The 7,702-nt window shown below is 32.1% G+C and overlaps 1 pseudogene; it reads right to left on the bottom strand.

The window, feature by feature from the left end:
• Positions 1–3,184: 3,184 nt before the first annotated feature.
• On the bottom strand, positions 3,185–4,824 carry LOC126718381 (cytochrome P450 71B34-like; annotated as a pseudogene).
• Between the last annotated feature and the right edge of the window lie 2,878 nt (positions 4,825–7,702).

The following is a 7,702-nucleotide window of genomic DNA, read 5'->3' as shown; positions in this document are numbered from 1 at the left end:
ACTAGGGTGTCCTTTTTTGATATCAATAAATCTTATTCTACTGATATAAAAAAAAAAAAAAGAATGAATTTTGACATCATGAATTATAGTGCATTACATTTTTATGAGAAAATGGGTTTGGTATTGTAATACCCGGAAAAAAAAAATAATAAAAGGAGGGGTATTTCAGTAAATTTGTTTATGAGGTCAACTTTTATAATTAATATTAATAAGGGGGTTTTTTTAGAAAATAAGGTTGAAACCCTAGTTATACATAGTTTAATTTTTAAGTCAGCCTTTAATGGCAGAAATATTTGAGAGAGGAGACAACTCAAAGAACTGAAGTAGAGAAGGATTGAAGTAGAGAAAGATTGACTACACAATTGAGGTAAGAGCCTATAAATCTCTTTCTTGTCAAATCTAAGCTTTACTTGGATTTAGAGTATATTTTATGTTGGTATTTTTGGCCAGTAGTGGAATTATCTAAAAATTTCTATGGATTTTACGACATAAGTGTAAATAGAGAAGGGTTGGAATTGGGCGATAAAATCCTTTTTTTTTTTCATTGCATGTCTTTCTCTGTAATATCGTTAATTCTGGTGCTTTGTTGGGCATGGAATTGCTTTGGGCGCATATTACTCTTTTGTGAATATTTATTATAAGAAACAGTGGACTACTGGTTAGACCACCATTAGTCCAATAGCCTATTAGACTTTAGAGTCTATGGAGATAAGAGACAAAGGCTTTTTATTAGAAATTGTACTCAGCTTTACAGATTATTCAGTCCTTATGAATGCTTTTAACTTTTTAGCCTAAATAATCGTGTGAGGAGAGCCTCATATTACACAGTGCTTGGGATTTTGCGTGAAACAAATTTTAAACGGAGTTAATACAAATGATAGAATGTGGAATATAGCCATAGAGAAATTGTAGGAGAGTTTATATACTAAGTTCTCAAATTATTTGGTCAATGTTTTTGTCTTGTTGGATAAAATTGCGTACGTATGTTCCTAATCCCTATGAAAGTTTGGCAAATATCCGTCATTATTGCACCGCTATAATATACGTATGTTTCTAATCCCTAAGAAAGTTTGGCAAATATATGTATGTTTCTAATCCCTATGAAAGTTTGGCAAACCCGATAAGATAAGCCCACACCACTATACTTCTTTTAACATCCCACCTATGCTTTCAAAATTCCACTCTTATCATCTTTTTTCTAGAATGTGGTGGAGTGAGCAAAGAAGACCTGTAAGTGAATTTTAAGCTAAACATTAATTCTAGAGTCTAAAAACCGACCTCAAAAATCAAATTATACTATCAATCACTTTCGTAGGCATGTTACTAGTCCTATTTCCCATGCCCCACACTTGTCTGCGTGTGTATATATATACATATTTGGCAATCATTAACATAACAAACTTGTCCGTGTGTGTATATACATATTGCATGCGAGACGACACCCAATTAGATAAGCCCACACCGCTATACTCCTTTTAACATCCCACCTATGCTTTCAAAATTCCACTCTTATCATCTTTTTTCCGGAATGTGGTGGAGTGTGCAAAGAAGACCAGTAAGTGAATTTTTCAAGCTAAACGTTAATTCTAGAGTCTAAAAATTGACCTCAAAAATCAAATTATACTTATCAATCACTTTCACAGGCATGTTACTAGTCCCATTTCCATTGCCCCACACTTGTCCGTGTGTGTGTATATATATATATTTGCAATCATTAACATAACACACTTGTCCATGTGTGTATATACATATTGCATGCAAGACAACACCTGATAAGATAAGCCTACATCGCTATACTCCTTTTAACATCCCACCTATACTTTCGTAATTCCACTCTTATCATCTTTTTTCCGAAATGTGGTGGAGTGAGCAAAGAAGACTAGTAAGTGAGTTTTAAGCTAAACGTTAATTCTAGGGTCCAAATTTTAAATGGTGTCATTTCTCATCAATACATATTAATTAATTTAGCAGTTATATTTTTTTATAGATATAACAAAATTTAAATCTCTTTTTGGTATAGACATGCTTTAAACTCAAAATCTTTTAATTAATAAAAAAAATCCCTATTTGATGTTCAACCACATGTTTTTATTTCCTTAGCATTCATTTATAGGAAATAAAAACTTAATAGATATTGTTAATTAGTACATATGCCAAAACAATTATGTTAATTCTTTTTATATTTTTAAATTACTAGTTTATAAGTTTATTATTACACACCTCATTAAAAAAAAAAATGAATACTTCACATGTAAAAGTTAAAAAAATGACACCCCATACGGAGCACATAGTTCAATAAGAGGTAGAAAGGTGTATAAGAAAAAAATATCTTTGTAATATGATTTGGTGGGATGCATCATTGATTTTGATGTTGGAGTTGAAAGATTCCCTCTACACACCTTTCATTGCCACCATACATGATCAAACATTTGAACATTAAACTTGATTTAAATTCATAATATAATTTGTAATACAATCAAAGTGAGGCTTTCTTCCTTTTTTTATCCATACAGTTTGGAGTCTAAAGAAAATTTGCCCACCCAACCTCTACTCTGTTGTTCAAAACAATTGATTGAATGAAATAATTATGTCTATCCTTCATAATACTGAATAGAAACCATCAGTCTCAAAAATACTTTATACTCTACTGATTGTGATATGACATGTGTTTTATTTTTTTATTTTTTTAAATTTTAGTTATTTTATAGGTAAAATAAAATGAATACACCATAACAAATTATGATTAGTGAAGCATAAAATGGAATAGAAATAGTGGTTTTGTATTCCATAACACCACCATAGGTAATAAAGACAAACAAAAATTATCTTTCAATTCCTACCATTTATTTATAAGAAAGGAAAATGATCCATGATCGCAAAAGCCAAAAACATACATGCTAATTGGCCACCATTTATTTCAAAGTGCTTAGCAATATATATATATATGGGAGAGGCTTTTGTCTAGTGGCTAGTTCCACTAGACATGCTGGGATACGCAGACATGTCCAAAATTGGACACGTGTTCACATCTCAGCCTATCCAATGAAACTGGTCACTAGACACAAGTCCAACCCTATATATATATTACATAAAAGCAACTATTCCTATGAAGATTATATTTAGAATGGAGTGAGACAAGGGAGAGAAGAAAGGGAGGGGAAGAGTGCTGACATATACTAATATTTTAAAACAATTTGATTGGCACAAGGTTTAAAGCTGTTTTCTTATTGGTAGTAAGGCTAAAACCAGCTTCCTCTTCCATGTTGATATCTTCCTCTTTAATCCCATCAGGTAATTTCCAATTGAAACAATATAAAAGATTTGCAAGTGCAAGCTCCACTGTTGTTGTTGCCATATATATCGCAGGACAACCTCTTCGACCAGATCCAAATGTCAATAACTCAAAATTTTGACCTTTATAATCGATGGAGTTATCCATGAACCTTTCTGGGATGAATTCTTCTGGGTTCTCCCAATATTTAGGATCTCGTCCGCCCAGGCATTAACTTGTACTAACATTTTTGGGTAAATGTCATAACCATTGATCTTAAACTGTGACATGGTTTCTCTTGGAAGAAGTAGAGTTGCTGGAGGATGCAATCTAAAAGTTTCTTTAACTATCATCTTTAGATAATGAAGGTGGTCAGTGTCACTTTCCGTGACTTTCCCTTTATTTCCAATGAAATTTCTAACTTCATCTTGTGCTTTTTTCATCAATCTGGGGTTCTTAGCAAGCTCTGCCATCGCCCATATCATGGTAATTGCACCAGTGTCAACTCCACCTAAAAATATATCCTGATAAACAAATATAGTAACAGGTAAGTAGATGAACATGGGCTAATTTGATGAGGTAAGTAAAGTTAAAAAGAAAAAAAAAAAAGCCTGGGATTAATAAAAGATTGGCAGCTTACCAAGATGACTGCCTTAATGTTATGTTTTGTGAACCGAGTAGCATCGCCAAACTCAACTTGCTCCCTTTCAATTCTCAGTAGCACATCGATAATGTCTTCATGCTCTGGTTTTGTCCTCTCAGGATCAATATGGAAATCAATGACCTGTTGGAATAAAGTATCCAACTCATGAAAAACCCTTTCAAGCCTTTTAAATCTACCAGAGAAAGTGTCTATAATCCATCCCACGAAGGGAAAGAATTCAGATGCATTGTAGCTTCCTATAATGGACATTCCCTCATCAACCACTGCTTGAAACCTTTCATTGTCTAAACCACTCCGGCGAAAACTCTTACCAAAACCAATCCTAAAAGTTATACTTGCAGTGAGGGCAAACAGCTTCTCAGAAAGATCAATAGGGGTTGCAGAAGATGCATAGTGAGATATAGAATCCACAAGCAAAGAAACTTCTTCTTCCCTAATGAACTGATAGGATTGCACCCTCTTCACACTAAAAAGCTCAAGAACACATATTTTCCTTATCTCTCTCCAATAATCACCATAAGGTGATAAAGCAATGTCCCTATAATTGTAGGAAAAAACTTTAGAGCAAGCTAAGGGAGGTCTACTGCAACAGGCAAGATCATTAACTTTTAAGACTTCTCTTGCTGCCTCAGTATAAGATATTATAACAGTTCTTATGCCACTGAGTTGAAGGAGCATCACAGAGCCATATTTCTTGGAGAGTTGCCACATAGATTGGTGAGGCAACACACCAAGTTGGTGCAAGTTACCTATAATAGGGAGCTTAGGAGGGCTTGGTGGAAGGTTCTTGGAACAACGCTCATCCATCTTTTTTTTCATGAGCAACAAAAGAGGGAGAACAAGGAGAAGAGGAAGCCATAAAGGTATGGTATCAAGAGCCATTGAAGCTATATCTTTTTTGTCAAGTTAGTAAGTATCCTCTAAAATTGTTCACCTATAAATAGCCCGAGATACCAGATTGAACCAAAAAAAAATCTGTATGTAAGTTTTTTGTCCCCATTAGGCGGTATGATATACTTAAAAAGGAAAAATATTGCTTCACACAATTTCTTACACACTGGTATATTACATCACATTTGCATGCGCGATGTACACAATTTTTTCAATTTTTACACTCTAGTTAGTATGTACTACGTTCACATTTGCATGAATGTAATATGATTACATTTTTTTTTTTTTTTGATATCTCCATTTAAAATGGAGAAATATAATGGTATGTACGGCCAATATACATACGTTCTTAAATTATTTGGTCAGTGTTTTTGTCTTGTTGGATAAAATTGCATACATATGTTCCTAATTCCTATGAAAGTTTGGAAAATATCTGGCATTATTGCACCACTATAACATACGTATGTTTCTAATGCCTATGAAGGTTTGGCAAATATCCGTCATTATTGCACCGCTATAACATACGTATGTTTCTAATCCCTATGAAAGTTTGGCAAACCCGATAAGATAAGCCCACACCGCTATACTTCTTTTAACATCCCACCTATGCTTTCAAAATTCCACTCTTATCATCTTTTTTCTAGAATTTGGTGGAGTGAGCAAAGAAGACCAGTAAGTGAATTTTAAGCTAAACGTTAATTCTAGAGTCTAAAAACCGACCTCAAAAATCAAATTATACTTACCAATCACTTTCACAGGCATGTTACTAGTCCCATTTCCCATGCCCCACACTTGTCCGTGTGTGTTTATATATACATATTTGGCAATCATTAACATAACACACTTGTCCGTGTGTGTATATACATATTGCATGCAAGACGACACCCAATAAGATAAGCCCACACCACTATACTCCTTTTAACATCCCACCTATGCTTTCAAAATTCCACTCTTATCATCTTTTTGCCGGAATGTGGTGGAGTGTGCAAAGAAGACCAGTAAGTGAATTTTTTAAGCTAAACGTTAATTCTATAGTTTTTAATGAAGATCCTTTTAAGCAAGAAAAAAGAAAAGGCATATGTGCAATTGAAGTTTTTGTTAGATAATATTATAGGTCTAGAAAATTAAAACCTAGTAAATTAGTGTTCTCTACGTAACATATAGAACACCCTATATCACAAATATTTCAACTTTCCAAGCATGACTAAAATTTTTTTGGGATATTAAAATTTAGAGGGGGTATTTCGGACATAGCACAATAGAATATTCTAGGAATCATAAGATTTTATTAAAGTTTGATTAAGAGATTAATATTAGGGGTTATTTGCTGATTTCTAAAATATAAAGGGGAAATTTATTGGTTTTAAAGTTTAGGAGAATTGTGAACTACCCAAGTATAAAGGGGAGAAATTGCCTTTTCCCTAAGTTTTTTTGTGTGAAAAACTTTTTGTTTTTATACTTAAGAAGTGGTGTGTAAAAAAAAAAATATATATATATATATATATATAAAAAAAAAAAAAACCAGCTCAAGAAAAATGCGCATAAAATAGTAAATTTTGGCTGCAATCGGTCTAATATTTTATTACTATATGGAACTTACATCTTAATAGTTGTGAAAATATTGTGACATAAACAAAATGTCACAACATTTTAACAATATCTTTATTTTCAATTGGGGAGAGTTTTGGTTTGATATTTTAAAACTTTATTTTGACCTATAAAAAATCGGCATCTTAGCAATTGTAAAAATATTGTGACAGCAACAAAATGTCATAACATTTCATAATAAATATTTTGTTATTTTATTTTGACCTATAAAAAACTAATAGCTCAACAATTATGAAAAATATTGTGATAATTTCTTATGCCGGTATAACTATTCATAAAACAAAATACTATGTCAAACACATATAAATATTAAAAAAGAAGAGGTAGCTATGAGTAGCAAGGGTTCTTCGTTCTTTTTATGTAGATGTTAAGGCCATGTAGGGTTTTTGGGTCCTTGAAACTTATTTGGCACCTCTTTTTTTTTTTTTTTTAATTTATTTGAAATGAGATAGAATAATAGAATTCTACTTTAGTCTAATCTAAATATATGTATGTGAAGTTCCATCTAGGAGGCTTGAACCCGACTCTTGCTCCCTCCACACTTTACAAACATCTACACTTATGGAATAATCATCACAATAACAGTGCACGGTTGTTACTTGGCACCTTCTTATTTTAAAGGTTTTAGATAAAATTAACGTTTTGCCTTTCTTGTTCAAACTCACCATTTTGGCTGGACAAAATTTGATCAAACCAAACTAATGTAGATAAGTCTATTCAATATGTTTAGTACACCATCTGAAAAAATAAAATGGAAAACAAGATAATTTTTTTTTTTTTTTTTTTTTTTTGGGTTTGTTTGAATAAAAAGGTTACACTTCAGAGTTTTTTTTTTTTTTTTTGGTTGTTGTTGATAATCTACAATTTACACTTTAGAGTTTACTTATATATATATATATATATATATACTCCCTCCGTCTTACTTTTTTTGTCCTCTATTCCATTTTGAGATGTCCCAAAATATTGTCCTGTTTCTAAAAATAAAAGTCATTAATTTACTAATGTTCCTATTATATCCCTATTAATTTACTAATTCAATTTTTTGATAAATTTTTTTAAGGGTAGTTTTGGAAACTTATACATTTTTAAAAGGTAAACAAGACAATAAATCATGTTCCCTTAAAAAGTTTGACTTTTCAAATAAGACAAAAAAAGTGGGACAAAGGGAGTATATATATATAAGATGAGTTCAAGTTACACCTAGTGTAACTCTTTAGAGTTACACCTAGTGTAACTCTTTAGAGTTACACCTTTTTTAAACTATTGGA

The sequence above is a fragment of the Quercus robur genome, chromosome 3 (assembly GCF_932294415.1).
Source record: "Quercus robur chromosome 3, dhQueRobu3.1, whole genome shotgun sequence".
Taxonomy (NCBI): Eukaryota; Viridiplantae; Streptophyta; class Magnoliopsida; order Fagales; family Fagaceae; genus Quercus; species Quercus robur.
Note: the sequence above shows the minus strand (reverse complement) of the source record. Positions and strands in the feature narration are given on the sequence as shown.